Raw genomic sequence first — 16,269 nt, 5'->3', positions numbered from 1 at the left:
TGCTACAGTTTCTGACCTCTATTTGCTTTAGTGTGCTGCATGTAATTCCTTGTGGGTTGATCTGGGATGTGAGTCACGAAATGCTTTGTGAAACAGCTTCTCTTAGGTTGCAAGACTGGGTCACACCTGTATCCCTGCTGCTGTCCAGGATGGCCACAAGCATCATCCTGTGGTGGAGAAATTAAGCTAAAATTCTATCATTTGGAGGCTGATAATGAAATTAGCAGCCTGGCCTCAAAAAAGAACTGGCAGCAGTCAGAAAGATGACTTTCCCCCAGCAGATTTCGGGGTTAGTTGATGCTGCGATTCAGAGTGGTCTGGAGGCCTCTGTTCCTAGTTTCTCTTCAGCCTGTCCCCAGCTCTGTGTAGTGGCCCTGTCTGCAGTAGGAATACATTGCTATGTGTGCAGCAGCACTAGAAGAAAGAGGATGGAGGCCAAGTTTGCAGCCAAGTGGAAGAGATTTGTTAGGAAAGGAAAGGGGGGTGAGTAGAACAGGATTCTCTTCCAGTTTAGATGTCAAGAGTATCTACCACCTCACAAAGGACAGATCTTGCTGAAATGGCTTCATCCTCCACCTCAGAGCAAGTGGAGTGTGCTGAGCTAGGGAGGAGCCCTAAGCAGTCCCTTGGAATGAAGGTATTGAAGGTGGCACTTCAGTAACCACAGTGGGTAGTTGCATTTGTGGGGATTTAAGTTTAGGCTTGGCCTAAACTTAAATAGGCTTGGCCTGGAAAAATATGTGTCTTAGCAAACCCTGCAGTGTAAACATAATTTTGCCAGCATGGAAGTAAGTGGTTAGGTCAACTCTCCTTATGATACTTAAGGAAGTAACATGAAGTTCATTTCAGGATGAGCTGCTCTCAGTGCAGGCCAACAGCTCTTCCAGTGTGTGGTACAGTCCTTTCAGTGCCACAGACCACATGCTGTCCTAGGAAAGGCCTTGCAGGGCAGATGTGCCCTCAGTATTGATTTGTGGTTTCTGCTCATCCTCAAGTAAAAAGATTTTCTTGTACTTCCTGTAGGAATAGTATCAACCAAAAGAGGCCACATCACTGTTGAAGCCATTTAGTAATTATATAGCTGCTTTACTTCATTGTATAAAGATTTATATGTTGTATGAGAAAAATTTGACTGTAACTGAATTGCCTTCATTATCCCCCATGAATAATCAAGCTATTATTGGATTATTGTTGGACTTCCATTCTGTCTCTTAACAGCTGTGTTCACGTTTCTGTTTATATTGTTGACATATTTACTACACAATTGTGTTCAGTGCAGTGCAAGGGCAAAAGGGCACACTTGGTATCCCTTTTGGGCAGTTTGATTCCTAATAAATGGTGTCATACCTTTCTGAGCTGTCAGTTCCACTTCTCTTTGCCAATCTGACAAAGAGCTGCAGACTTGATGACTGATTTTGGCTTGGTTTTTCTGTTTTTTATTTTTTAATAGTAAAAGGCTTGACAGCTGGATTTATAATATATATCCAAGAAATGTTCTTGCTGTAATGAAAGCCACAAGTCCTGTCATCTCCTGGGGAAATTTTATCCCGTGAATTCATCCAGAGTGAGAAGAATCTTCTCAGTTATCTTGGTTTTCAGGTCTTAGTTATTAATGTATTAGTCACAGTGTCACTGTAGGTGTGTGTTACTCAGCAGGTTTTTCTTAATTCTTTTTTTCCTCTTTGTTTGTCTCTTGGGGTTTTTTAAGGTTCTTGTGGTGGGTAGCCATGGCTGGGTGGAGGTTTCTTTCCTGTGAAATGAAGGTGTGTGCTTTCTGTGTGTTATCTTGCATACCTGAATAATTAGTCTGTTTGACGTCTGCTGGCTGATAGAAAATTTACCTTGTCTACATGACTTACTCCTAATTTTCCTACCCAACACTTCTCTTATTTTCATGGGCTTCAATGCATATTATGCAAAACTTTGATTATAATCTCATTACTGATCATTAAAAAATGTCTCTTGGAATAACACAGACTTTAGACTTCTAGTTCAGCTTGGTCAGGGACAAAGTAAGCTCAGATCTTCCTATGCTGTGCATCTAGAACTGGAGAAGACATTTTGCTTTATTTATCAGTTTAACTTCATTTCTAATTAATGGTTCTGGTACTCTTGCTAAACGTTTAACCAAAATTACTAAAATAAAAATCTAGTCATACTTTCCCCACCAGTATAAGTATCATGCATATACTAAAATACTTCACAGTTTTGGAATATGGCATAATTTTAAAATGTATTTTTCCTTTCAGCATCTCTCTGAGGTTGGAAGTAATAACCAACAGTCAATGAACTTTATTTCCAGATGAGAACTGAGGCGCAGTGAGGTTGAGTCTTGTTTTTTGGGTTTGCTGAGTTAGTCTGTCCAGCAGAGGAGGAGCTGAATCTGCCTTTTCTCTTGATCAGTGACAGCATTCTGTCCACTCTGATGTGCAGTGGTTGGTCACTTCCCTCCTCCCAGAGCTCCCAAATCCCAGAGCCCTAGGGAGGTCACAACCATTTCATTACCAGTTTTCCCTCAGATGGCCAAATAGTTCCACTACTCTGAAAGAAATACCAAAGAAGGGAGTGAATTATTGCCTCTAGGGCAAAAGTCAGCGATTTTGCCACATACAAATCACAGAAGCTCAATTTGCTTGGCAGTGCTGGGTTGTCTCCTGCTGTTGCTTGGGTGGGGAAGAGGCAGGGGATGGGCTGTGGATTTATGAATTATTTAAACTCTTGCACCATCTAGTGGTACCTTTGTAAAAAAGCCTCTCAATCATATAAGATAAAAGCAGATAATCTATTTAACTTTCTATTTCAAATTCCAACTGCATCTATAATTAAAAGCAAGTAGCTGTGTTAAGGCGAATATAAAAGCATCATCTTTCCCCTAAGGAGCCCTGATGTTTCTATTCCTTCTTAGCATGTGTTTCTGTATTTCTTGCAGGTAACGTAAATCTTGGTTTTATCTTCTTGAGTAAAATGCCGTTAGATGCAGAAGAGTTACCTTTCAGAGAAGAGAAACCAAGAATAGTTTGTACACAAAATAGTATTTATTCTTACTTCAAAAGGTCAAATGTTCTCTTTAAAAGCTGTATTGGTATTCTGAAGAGTAACAATATCCACTGCATAGAAAGAGCAGTGACAGTGGCATTGCATCTTTTTCCCATGTAAAACTGTTGATGTGCCTTACATCTGCTCTGGAGAGATTCTGGGTACAGTCAGCCATGAGGAATCAATGCATTATCCAGCTCCTGCCACTCAGGGAATCAGCTTGATATCGCGAGCTTTTTTTACAAAACAAAACCCACCCTGAATTTCTTGCATTCTTTCTAGTTTTTTAGCCTGTAGGCTGCACTCGTTTCACACTATCAAGCTTTTCTCAGGAGGCAGGGGAGTGGAAATATTTTCTTTTAAAATGAATGCTGAGTCTCAGACGTGATTCCAGTAGCAGAGACTCCAAGCAAAGCACTAAAAATAGTGAGAGTCATGATAAAATTGCAAGAGCAGGAAGTGTTGCCTCTGAGAGGAGTGGGGAGGAATCTCAATTTGCATGCATTCATTAACTTGGCGTCTGAAGTTAAGCTGCTTTTTCTAGGGTGCTGCTTCTTTCATGGCCGTAAGAATTATAAAAACTGTTCACAAACCAACTCCTGGCTGAATGCTCTAAGGTAGCTTATAACTTTTACAACTACTGGATATTTATAATCCATTATCACAGATATAACATATAATGCAGACTATATGTAATTTCCTGGGTAGCTTTGTTTTTTGCAGGTACACTGAAGCTGGGTGCATGCTTAATTTTTTGGATAAAATGTTATGGGTGCTAATCTCTGGTTAGTAGTAATGATCTGGAGCATGTTGGAAAGATATCTGCATGCTGGGCACAGTGATTTCACTGAAATTGCTGATTGTGTTGCTTGGTCTCCATTGTAATACCTATGGCTTCAAAAGATGCTGTAATAGTACTTCTGCTACTAATAATAGAGAGATATCTGTATCTGGCAAGAATGTTCTACTTACATGCGGCTAATTATGCTCACGCTCTTAATTATCATTTAAATATAAAAGCTTTGTAATTGCTTCCAGGTGTAATGCAAATAAAATGCATTACATCTCACTTTGAAGGAAGGAGGCCACGGGCAGCTCGTAATAAAACAGCGTGAAAGGAGGGATGAAAACCAACTTTTGATGGGCAGCTTGGTTTGGGGATTTGTTCCACCAGGGTCCTTAGGCTAAGGACTGAGCCAGGTCCTTTCTACCTGTGAATTGGAATGGTTTGTCGTGATACCTTCTCTCTCAGGTTAACAGGTAGTGTGAATGTAACAATGGTACCTTGGAAAGGAAATACCCTTGAAAGTGGAAATGGCTCTTGCCAAGGATATGACACGTGGTACTGAAAGAAAAATGTCTAATCTTCTTTACCATTAGTGCTGGGTGTTTAGTAAGTGCAGAAAGAAACTTCTCTGGTTTTAATTAACAGAAACTTCTGCTCCTGAACTAACCCAGAATTGAAGTTTTTGAACAGTGATTTGTGTGGTATCTGTAGGAAGGTAGGTAAGTTTTCACACTGTATACATTCATTGTTAACAAAGAAAGCATATTTGACTCTGCCCAATGTAATACATGACCTTTCACATTCTGGTTTTACTGTGTCATGCTTCAAAGATAGTTCCCATCAATATTTTGATGGTCTTTTAAAAATTCAGTTACATTGTTACAGTTTTCTTTTCTACTCTCATTTTGCTCACTAATTCCATACTTCTGTTGACTTGTTTGTGGTTGTACATAAAATGCTATAATTTGTCTTAAAGTTCACTAAGATACTGACACTGAAATATGAAGAGGCCATTGTGTCAGTAATGGAATTCTCCTGTTTGGTGTATTTTATTCTTTCCTAGATTGTAGTGCAGCAGCATGTTGGCGGTAAGGTTTGCAAGGGAGATTAGGACTTTTCCTGCAGGTCCATCCTTGTCTTTACTTCAGAATTTCTCAGTGTGTTAATAATAATCACAGTCCTTTCTACATATCAGAATTAGTTTGTGGAAATGATGTTTTATATATTGGTGAGCTGATTGGTTACACCTGTTATTTTATTATATGTATTTGAGTGAAATACAGACAAGGTCAAAATGAAATCTTACAACCAACCACTTTGTAAATCTCAAAGTAATCCCCAAGTATAGTGACAAAATTATATTCAGCATTCTTGAGCAATGATTAACTTACATAAGCAGCTGATGAAATTGTCCATGCTTCCCTTTTCATTTCTCTTGGTACTAATTTGGAATTTGAAATGTTATTTGAGTGTTTAAGCTGATGAAAATCCTGTTGTAGTCTGGAAAAATTTCTAGCTGTTGTATTTTTAAAGCAATTCTAGGAAGTAAGCCAGTGCCTCTCTCCTAATGTTATATCCTGTTTTAGTAAAGTTCAACTCCTTATACAGGTAATGTCAGGTATCGTAAAGATCTAAACAATCCTTCTATTTGCATTTCTTTGGATGAACTGGAATACTCTGCCCATTTCTTTATTTTGAGAGTTTTTAAAGGACCTTTATTTCAACATTTAAATAACATTGACTAAACACATCAGCTGGCTAGTGGCATCCGTGTTCCTGAAATAGCATGACAATCTATTTTCAATGGATTCCCAGCTACATAAATGATTTGAGGAAGTAACCAAAATTGTACATTTGCTTTCCTAGGGATTTCAGGGGAGGGAGCAATAGAGCTGGGGATGCAAATACCCCTGATATTATTTCAGGATTAACATTATTAATATTATGAATTCTTATTTACTTCTGAGGAATCAAGTGATCCTGAAAGTAACACTATGTTATGGAGTGCAGGAATGAAGCAAACAAAGATTCAGTATGACCATGGTTTTGCTTCCAGAAATGCCCAGCATTGCATATCATTTTCTTGTCCTTTGTATCTGCCATTTTCAGAGTTAAATGTGTGCTTCTGCTTAGGATGGCAACCCCATAGCAACACCATCTGTTTATTCAAATTGATGTTTCCTTATAAGTGAAACATGGTAGTTAAATATAGCTTGACAATTACCTGACATTTTCAGAGTTTGTTTTTCATTGCAGCATAGTAAAAAATCAAAAGTGGAATTAATTTGGTTGTCAGACACTAACTGTATTGTAAATAATATTTTGCAAAACCAAATACCCCAGTTTGCTGTGAAGCAATGCTCTTATCTCTCACATTCACCCATGACTTGGTTCCTGTGGGTGGCTGTATGATCTAGATCATTGAGTAAGGACGTAGAGTGGGAAGTATAAATTCATAAATGTCAAAGTGCCTAGACCAGCTTTGGTTTGTTTTGGAAAACACATACCATACTCTAGTATGTCATGGACTCATGTTTTACCCTCTCACGTTTATTTGGATGAATGAGAACTGTGTTCATATTACAGTTGTAGCTTTGCCCATTTGTAGGTGTAAGTTCACAAATGTCAAAGAATATCAATCAGCATGAGAGCAAATTTTTAGATCCCACCATCTCTTAAATTATAGCTGTGTGTAGGAGTTGGTTCAGCACTACTAGTCCTGAAAGAAGTACCATAATTTCTAGGAACTTTGGGGTTTGCCTTTTTGTTTGGTTTTTTTTGGTTGCTTTTTTTCCCCCCCTTTAAGAATACTGTGCATTTTGGAGGCCTGCCTGCAAGCAGGAGTTCATATCCCTGTGTTTGAGTATCCAAACCCAGTCTAAGTCAGAGGCAGCTGCAGATGCTTAATAGAAATATGTAATAGAAATATCTGTCCAAGCTGAGTTTCAGTCTCTGCCAAAACACATGGCAAGATAAACTGGTGTAACCTTTAAATGATTAATGAAAAACAATCTGGTATGGTCATCTCCAATAAATGACAGAACAGCCTTAATCATAGCCACAAGTGCAGTTATTCTGTTTGAGCAGAAAGTAAAAATATCACAAATATCAAGCACTTCAGTCTTAGATTTGAATATCTATTTTGGTTCTGTTTAGTGCACAATTTAAAATGGAAATGTGACTATTCTTCTCATTTCTACAGGATTCAGCATTGTAGGGAAGAAAGCAAGAGGAAAGAGAGAACAGGATAATTCCTTCTTAAATCCCACTACTCTGTGGCAAGCAGAGTGGCATTACTGAGAGTGGTTCCTGTCTCTGTTCCTTTTGTTGAAGCTTTAGAGATACTATAAATTGTTAAAGCCTGCTATCACAACAGCACAAATGCTGCCAGTGACAGCCAGTGGGGGCTTTTCTGCTTGTCCTACTTAGTCTTAGGTATATGGGGAGAAGGCTGTAATGAAACTGTAAAACTTCAGTTCATCAACATGAAAGGAAAGGAGATTAAAATGAAATAAGAGGCATGAGTCATCAAATTGACATGCACCACTGGATTTAGCAGCCAGTATTGGTAGGGTTTCTGTAGGAAAACCTGTGGTATTTTTGGCTATTGCTGTCAATAGCTGTCAGAAGAGTTGGACTGAGCAAAATGAGATAAAAAGGAAGACTATAATACAGAAGGGAAGTTTTAAAAAGCAACATATCTGCTTAATTAATTGCAGCCTACTTATGGATTCATTAACTGCTATTATGAGTCAATCTTTCTTTGCTTCAGATTTCCATTCTGAAGGTAGCAGATCCAGAGCAAAGCAGCTGTTCTCCAGCCACTTCCCAATACTGTTTTACATTCTGTGTCACATTTTTCTACCTCTCATTTAAATAATAAAGCACAATTTTGAGAAGAAAGTTCCTATGGGAGAAACAGGACTGGTGTTTATACAAGAAGACTGTGCTATAGTTGAGATTCATGCAGTCATAATGAAATGGACTATCCGAGAGTGCTTTTAAATAAGCAACCAGCCATTTATTAGCAACATTATTAGAAAATATTAGAACTAGAATATTGTGTGTGTGTGTCTGTGGGAAATAAGACTGGCAAACCTGTAAACTTTTAAGTTGAGAAATGTATTTATTCCTCCCCTCCACCCCCAATGTTGAACTAGTTGACTGTAAATCTTGTGCTATTTTTTTTTTTTTTTAAAAAGGAAAATTGATTAAAAAAAATTGATAAAAAAAGGTGGAAAGTCTATCATGGATTGTGTCAGATTGAATTAAAGTTCATATAACACTTTACCCTTAGAAGCTGTAACACAACTTTTCACATGAAATAAGGAAAATAACTTGTTATTGTTATAAAAAATAACATTTTAATAACTTGGTTTGGATAAAGTTCTCTCTTCCATCTCCTTTTCTTCAAAGACAGTTTTTCTTGCCAGTTGTTTGTTACTCTCCTGCAAAACAAGCTTAAGAACCTAGTGTAGTATCTCAGAAAAGTCTATATAGTAGTCAGAAGCCTACTGACTAGGCTTCTGGCTTTTAAAATATTTTTCTTCAACACCAGTGGCTTCTTTACTTCGTATTTGCTGCTGGTATTTTCCCTCACAGTGTTTTCAGCTGAGCCATCCTTAGAGATGACACAGGACTTTCCCCCACCAATGTTGGCTTGTTACAGAGCAGCATGTGCCTGAAGCAATCCAAACTGGCAGAACACCTTTCTTCTTTCTTTATTTCTTCTGCTTCATGGAAGTCCTTAATCCTGGCAGAGAGCTGTAATTCTGATCAGTCATTCTCAAAGCTCTGGTGAACATTGATTTGTCCTTGGTGAACATGAAATGTCCTGGATGTTGTTGCTTCAGGGCGCTGAATCTCAGCTCACATAATACTGAGAGAAAGCATATGATAAATGGAAGAGTCTGTTCCTTTTTAGTGTTTTCTTCTGTAGAAGCAGGTAGAAGTCTTCCTCTTATGGCCCAGTACAGTTTCCTCCCATTGCACAGCCCTACAAAATAGCCTCTCTTCCCTTCAGAAGTGCACATTTGTTTTGGTTATGGTCATGGTCAAGGCAGTTCTTGCAGTGAGACCCTCCTCAGTTAGAGCTTTACTTCTGGTCACTTCAGTGAAGTCCTTCTGAATTAGTTTCCTCTTCACTGGGCACAGACGGGGCTGGTGGCAGTCATCACAAGCCCAGCACTGCAGCCATTGGGAGAGGGAGCACCTTGCATTTGCCTGTTTAGATTGCCACTGGGAAATGCCTTTGACACACTTTGGGCTGAAATATTCCATTTCTGTGAGGTGCCTCACAGTGCACTCCTGCAAACTTTTAGGAAAAACTAGTTTGAAGGTTGCTTCTTCGAAAATATTGACTAGAAAACTTAAAGAGGGCCTGCAAAGGCAGTGTTACTTAATCACAGAATTGAAGACTTACTAAATTTTGTAATTATTTAGTAGGTGACAGTAAATCTCTGAAATACCAGATTGAGACTGTGATCAGACTGCAGGTCTGATAAGGTTGGGTTGGAGCTGTAGTGGTGAAGAGCCAAAGGAAAGAACTTGGCAGGGCCAAATTCAGGTTGTTGCAAAGACCCAATCAACAAAGGGCTCTCAGGTCAAGAGACCTGGGTGGCCCCTTCTCCAGAGGCAAAAAAACCAACATGAACAGCAGAAAACTCTATCTTCTAGGAAGGGTAAGGAGCTCTGCTATTGCTGAGGAAAGTGGAAATAAAAGCAATTTACTGTCTGGAAATTTGCCATTTTTTTGTATTAATATCTCAGTAAAGAAGCTGAAGAGACCATGAAGTGCAGCTTGTCCAAAGCAGAGCAGCCATTATGCATCTGAAGGCTATATTTTCTTTTTATTTTAATTTTCAGCTAAGAAAGAAAAACAGTGAAGGGATGGGGGGGAAGTCTGATCCTTTTAAAATGAGTTCCAGGCAGTTCAATTCCTTTGGCTTCAACTGAATATGTATTTTTTTCTAGAATGTTTACCAGGGGTTTTGTGCTATTGTATATCTTTCCTCTTGGTGATACTTATAAGATGATTTACCTTGAAGCAGTTGCTTTGAAATCTGATCTGAATTGCCTAGTATTGGCAGAGTTCTGTCTCTCTAATGGTTAATATATGGGTCAAATTATCTGCTTTAAAACTTAAATCTCATTTTGATGAGGTGTCTTTATGATTTCCTCCTATTTTTCTTTAGTTTAAACGCCAAGAGATGGCCAGTCTTGCTGATAACAAGGAACAGGATAAATCTGTTATATTGAATTTGCAAGATCACCGAGTCATGTGCATATATTGAGATTATTCTTTTTGCACCTGGACTTTGGCTTCCATACAGTTCTCACAAAATGAGTGCCTTTGATTTAACAGTTGGTTTATTGTGTGCTGTATATACATATGTAGATGAATGAGGTTTCTTTTCTATTTCTACTTTCACCACAGTAAAAAAGAAGGAAATTGCAGGTTGTTAAAGCCTTATGCTCCCCTCAGTATGATCTGTAGGGTTTTTTTGCACACAGTGCAAAGGTAGGTCTGCTGAAGTAACTGTTTATCTTTCCACAATTTGAGTATCTCACTAGCAAGTTGTGTCTTAAAATATAAAAATACCATAAATTGCTGGAATTCATTCTTTATTAGGATCTATTTCAGATTGGAATAGTGATGAAAGGAACTATTATCTAAATTTTACTCCTTCATGATTTACCACAGAGAACAAACTCCCTGCAGGGGTATCACACTGCTTCTGGTTTATGGGCATGAGATGCACAGCAAATGGAAGTGGCCCATAGGAAGCTCACAGGGGATCTGCTAGAGATAATTAGTGCATCTGTTTTCTCTTCCCAAATTCATCTGTGGTACTAAAGTAGCTGATGATTCTGTTTTGCTTGATAATTGTGAGGAGGGTTATTTGACTAATAAAAAGTTCAGTCTTTCTCATTTAGACAGGTAAGTTCTGTTACATTGAGAAATGTAGTGTGGATAGTAGGAAACGTTGCTATGAAATACTGCTGCTCCCTAATGCATTGCCCTGAATGAAGGCTTATAAAATGTGTATTGGAGTTAGGAGTGATGACCCCTGTGAGTGCAGAGGGAGGTTTTTGAGAAACAGTGCAGCTGCCATACCTGAGGGGTTGAATTTTTTTGAGATTATGAGCTGTAATAGGTGAATATTGTTTCACTGACTCTTAAAAGTTTCATTTAATGAGTCAGGATTAATTCCATGCAAATCTGATTTCTCCCTTGCTCTTTTTCTAACTGTCAGAGAAGAGGAGGAGGAACATTTTATAAAACACTTTTTACTTTAAGAGTAGAATTTCAGATGAGTTATATAATATCCATGCAAATTGAGAGTGAAGTGTACTATTTTGACCTTCACAGTCATCTGCTAAGTGTTTTATGGCCATTTCAATTTTATCTTTTTAGTATCATTATATTCTAGAGAACTAAGTCTAGTCAATTAAGCTTTACCCACTACTTTAACTAAATTGGAAATATAGTTTTGAAAAAGCTTTTGGTGTTTTAATGCTGAATGTATTTTCAGAATAGAGAAAGCTCGTAGCTCTCTTTCCCATCCCAAAGAATAGAATTCTTTAAACCTCTCTTCCTTGAGAGTTCTCTTCAATGCCTGTCTTAAACTACTCCTCCTTTTGTAAATAATATCTGGTTTTGATCTATCTTGATCATGGCATTCCTGAAAGTGTCCTGAGTTGGAAGGGTAGCACAAAGATCACTGCAGTGCAGCTCCTGGCCCTGCACAGGACACCCGACCATCCCACCCTGTGCCTGGGGGCACTGAGCTCTGTCAGGCTGCTGCTGTGCCCACTGCCCAGGGGAGCAGTTCTAGTGCCCAAACACCCTCGGGGGGGAAAGCCTTTCTCTAATATCCAACCCAAACCACCCCAACACAGCTTCAGGCCGTTCCCTCGGGCCCTGTCGGTGTCACCGCAGAGCAGAGATCAGTGTCTGCCCTTCCCCTCACAGCATTGGGAAGTGCAGTCAGGGCTCCCCTCAGGTTCCTCGGGATGAACAGCCCCAGTGCCCTCAGCCGCTCCTCAGTGGCCTCTTCAGACCTTTTACCATCTTCATAGCCCTCTTTAGATTCTCTCTAATAGCTTGATGCCTTTCTTATACTGTGGCACCCAAAACTGCCTACAGGACTTGAGGTGAGGCCACACAAATCAGAGCACACAGCTATCACTGGGGAGTATTTCGGATTGGGAAGGAAGGGAGTAGTATATAAGCTATTTCCCTATAAACCTTCAGGTTTATAAGGTAACCTGAAGTTACCTTATAAACTTCATAGGAATTACTACCACTGAAAATTCTTAATTTCATTATTTTGTGCAAGAAATAAAAAGCCTGGGTGTCAGTACATGCTCTAGTTGCCTGGTAATTTGACTATAAAATGACAATGTGTTATCATAATTTTAACATTAGCTTTGATCAGCAAGCTGGACTAGCTACCTTCCTTCCAACTTAATTTTTCTGTGACTTCTAGAACATTATTTGTGAGCTGACATGAGTAAAAGGGACTAAGCATGACTGAAGCAGTTATTTATGTTCAGTTAGCTTTTAATTTTAGTGTGATTTTTTGGAATATTTTTTTAGAGGCAGGAGGATGGAGAATCAATATTACTCAGCTCTAGAGCGTGTTTGAGTAGGAAGGGTTAAGGACACTCGTTTTAACAGAGATGGCTCACCCAAGACAAATAACTTTCTCTTATTTAGGGAAATAGCTACTCTATATAAATCTATTAAATGTACATTAATGGTATTTTCATTGCTACTTCTCTAAAAACAAAATACAGACAAAATGGATTAAAATAATTTCTTTTTCATGTTCCGGTGTTTTTAACCTTAGTAACTGGAAGGGAATTCTGTTATAAGAAGTAGTTTGCACTTAATTGTCAGCATCAAAGCAATGAAATACAGAAGGTTCCTGTCCAGTGCATCAGCTGTATGGAGCAGATTGCTTGGATGCCTTCTGTAGAAGATCATGTTCATGCTTTCTTTTTCCCTCTGAGGTGCAACAGAGCAAGACACAGCCCTTATGACACTTCCTGGATAGGTTTAATTAGGCCATTTGAGGCACTTTGGATCAAAGTAAGATAAGAACTGATAACTGCAGGTCAAATTTCTCAGTCCCAAAGGCCATTGAAACACTTTCTGTAGATAATTGTGAGAATTAGAGAACATTATAATTTTAAAGGCTATTTTTTTTCCCTTTCAAGAAAGGCTTAAAGTAATCTTTTTGCTGAGTGCAAGAAAAGAAAGAATGCTTGTTCAGAAATAAAACTCTTGTTGAAGGTAGTGGTATGTCTCATGGGCTGATTTCAGTCTTCCTGCAGGGCTCCCACTTGGTATGTAAGATGTATTGTGGTTAAAAACTAGTTATAAGCCCCACTGTTTTATGTTTCTTTGTTTAAAAGCAAGGTGAGAGTGCCTCTGACCCATCTACTAGAATAATGCGTAAAGTGTGTTTGGTTGTTTATCCTGTGCCATGTGCTTTCTGCTCTTCAGGCTGTGAGTAATGTGCTGGTAATTCTCAGAGGAGTAACAGTAGCAGTCCCAGAAACAGAAAAGCCAAAATCAGGAAAGGCAAACTCCACAGCAAGCTGGTTTCATTCTATTCTCTTGTGTTGCTGTAGCAGAATAATGATCTCGGGAAATAATTATGTCCCTGTGGACAGCTACAACCTACATCTCTAGATGTCTGTACACCACAGTGGTACACTTGCACCACATGTGCAGGAGCAAACCAACAGATTTCTAACATGAAATGCTTGGTGTTTGCTGATAGTAATTCCTCTCTATTTAAAATTAGTGAAAATGAGTCTCATCGTGTTTTATTGTGGACTACAGAAAATAATGGGTGAGCAAGAAAAATTACTTTTGGCTCATTTCCAGGGTAGTCTGGAGGTGATGCAAACAATCACACTGCACGAAATAGAGCACGGTGGACTGTGTCCACCACAGATGTTGACAGAGCAGACTGGTTAAGTCTTGTTTTATTTTGGCTTATCGAATTTAGTACAGGAAAAAAAAAAAAAAAAACTTGTGCTACCCAAGATCATTTTGAGGCTATTCAACTGTAGAATCCAGGCTCATGGAGAAGCAATTTTAATGAGTCAGCAGCATGGATCCCTGGAGTACTCTTTTCACTCTTGTTGCTGGGAACTTTTCATTTCTTACAACCATTGTCCAGAATGCATGTCCAGAGCTGATCATTGCTGTGCATATGTGTCAGAAAGTAACATCCTTGCATGACAATGGAGGGGGGGAAAAATCCCAAACAAAAACACGAAACAGACTGTTCTGTCACTCTGCTGTCTCTGTTCTACCTGTGTGTATGCATATTTTGTTTTAATTATGAAATTTTCAGGCTTGCCAGTGCAAGTTCTGGCTGCAGTTATGTAAAAGAACTCTAGTTGATGGCAAAATTATTTTTGACCAAAGAAAGTTTTATTTTAAATGAAGTTAGTCATAACATATGTTGACAGACTGAAGTCACCAAAAAGAAAGCATGTCCAATTACTTTCCATGGAAGTGTCACCTATTAGAACAGTGTAAGTCAGGAGGTCTCTCAGGGAAAACCCTCTTGAATTAGGCAAGAAGCATTTTAATGAAAATCTGTAGAGGGGCAAAGTATCGTTTTCTGTAATAAATAAAGATCTCTGTATTTTATAGGTACAAGAATACTATTCATTTGAGAACTTAATCTTGTGTTGTACAAGGCTCTTGCTGTTGACTTCCCCACAGTCAGTATCAGCCCTATCCATGTGCCTCTTGCACACATCATGTCTCTAAGGTCCTACCTTGTGTTCAAGGGCTAACTATCTTGAATGCCATCTTTTATAAAATTATTTTTTCTTTATGTCTCTTTTTATATGTTTTCCCTCTGTGTGTTACTTGCTTTTCTTCTCTTCCATCAGCAGAGACATGATTTGGTCCCACAGCAGCCACTAAAAACAGGAATGTTTTTAGTGGCTGCTGTGGGACAACCTGATGTAGCTTAAGCTGAACTGCAGCAGGAGAGAAACTTGGATATGTAACTGTCCTGCTTTTTCCTTTCTTTCTAATTCTCGAGCACCCTGAATACATTCTGTGTTTCTCCCCAGAAATTTGAGCAGTGAAATGTGAAGACTTGGTGCTTTTGTCCAGATTTTCATCTTGCTCAAGCATCCTGATTAGATCTGGAGCCTGGGCTGTGCCACCTTTGAGAATATCTCACATATCAAATGTGCATGTGCCAGTAAAGCCCCTGGCTCTGAGAGCAGTATCTCCAGGAATGATTCAGCCTATTGAACATGTGCTTGGCAAGGTTCTGCACATTGCAAACCCTGAAACTGCTGCATGAGAGCTTTTTCTCTTGTCATTAAGCCCTGGACTGACGTGTGGTGTCCACCCATCTGCCCAGGGATTCCTCCTGTCATTAAACCCTGGACTGACGTGTGGCATCCACCCATCTGCCCAGAGAATGCTTGTCTGCTCAGTAGTGTCACAAAATTACTGTGATGAGTCATAGCTAAGTGTCCTGAGGTAAACTCCAGCCATACAGTGTGCTCTGTGCTCACTTCAAATTGAAAAACCCACAACTCAAAATCAGCATAAATGGGGTAACTGTTGAAAACTCATTTCTTTAGAGGCTTCAGAGGATAAAATCTTATCTCAGATTCACAGACACTCTAGTGCTCTTAGTTAAGAATGTCTGCATTATGTGTAAGAGCAAACTAGATGAGTTCTGCGGTGTTATCATTAAACATTCTTTCTATCAGCAAACCTCTGATGGGACCTAACTCAGCTCTTTGCCTGGAGAGAAGGAAAAAAAAAGGCAACTATTTAATTAGGTCTTCTGTACTCGCAGCCCTTGCTGCATTTTTTTCCTGAGATTTTTTTCTAGGTAACACTTCTAGTAAATTCTGTTGGTGGAAGCTGCCCACTTTTCATAGTCTATACACGTGGGCTGAGTTCTACTGATTTGGTAGCATTGGACAATATGGGAAACTGGCCTGACATAGGGATGGGGCCAATGCTGTACAATCTTTAGCTCAAACGTGTTCTGGTGTTGCCTTTAGTCAGCTTATGGCCTGTTCCTGCTTGAGGAGAAGGGGAGAACTGAGAAATGTAAGAGCAGCAATAAAGACTAAGGATTTTCCCATTTTACTGCCGAGTTTCTGAACTTCATCAGAGAACTGGATAGATGAGTCATTAATTTTTCAACGTTGAGTAAACCCCACTGTAATGACTGGCCTTAGAAAGCATCCTGCCCTTCTGTGTTTTGAGATGCACATCAGGGTTTTTTAAGAAACAGGTTTGTCTCCTTTGATACAAAGAACTTCCTGCTTGCTGTTTCTGTCCATAAAACCTCCCTCTGCTCTCCAGGGGCGAGTAATAGCCCTGTGCTGAGCCAAATGGTAAACATAGACTTGTAATTGAGGAGGTGTTAGCAACT

Source organism: Lichenostomus cassidix, chromosome 10, assembly GCF_008360975.1.
Source record: "Lichenostomus cassidix isolate B80296 chromosome 10, HeHo_3.0, whole genome shotgun sequence".
Taxonomy (NCBI): Eukaryota; Metazoa; Chordata; class Aves; order Passeriformes; family Meliphagidae; genus Lichenostomus; species Lichenostomus cassidix.
This window is presented reverse-complemented; position numbering follows the sequence as displayed.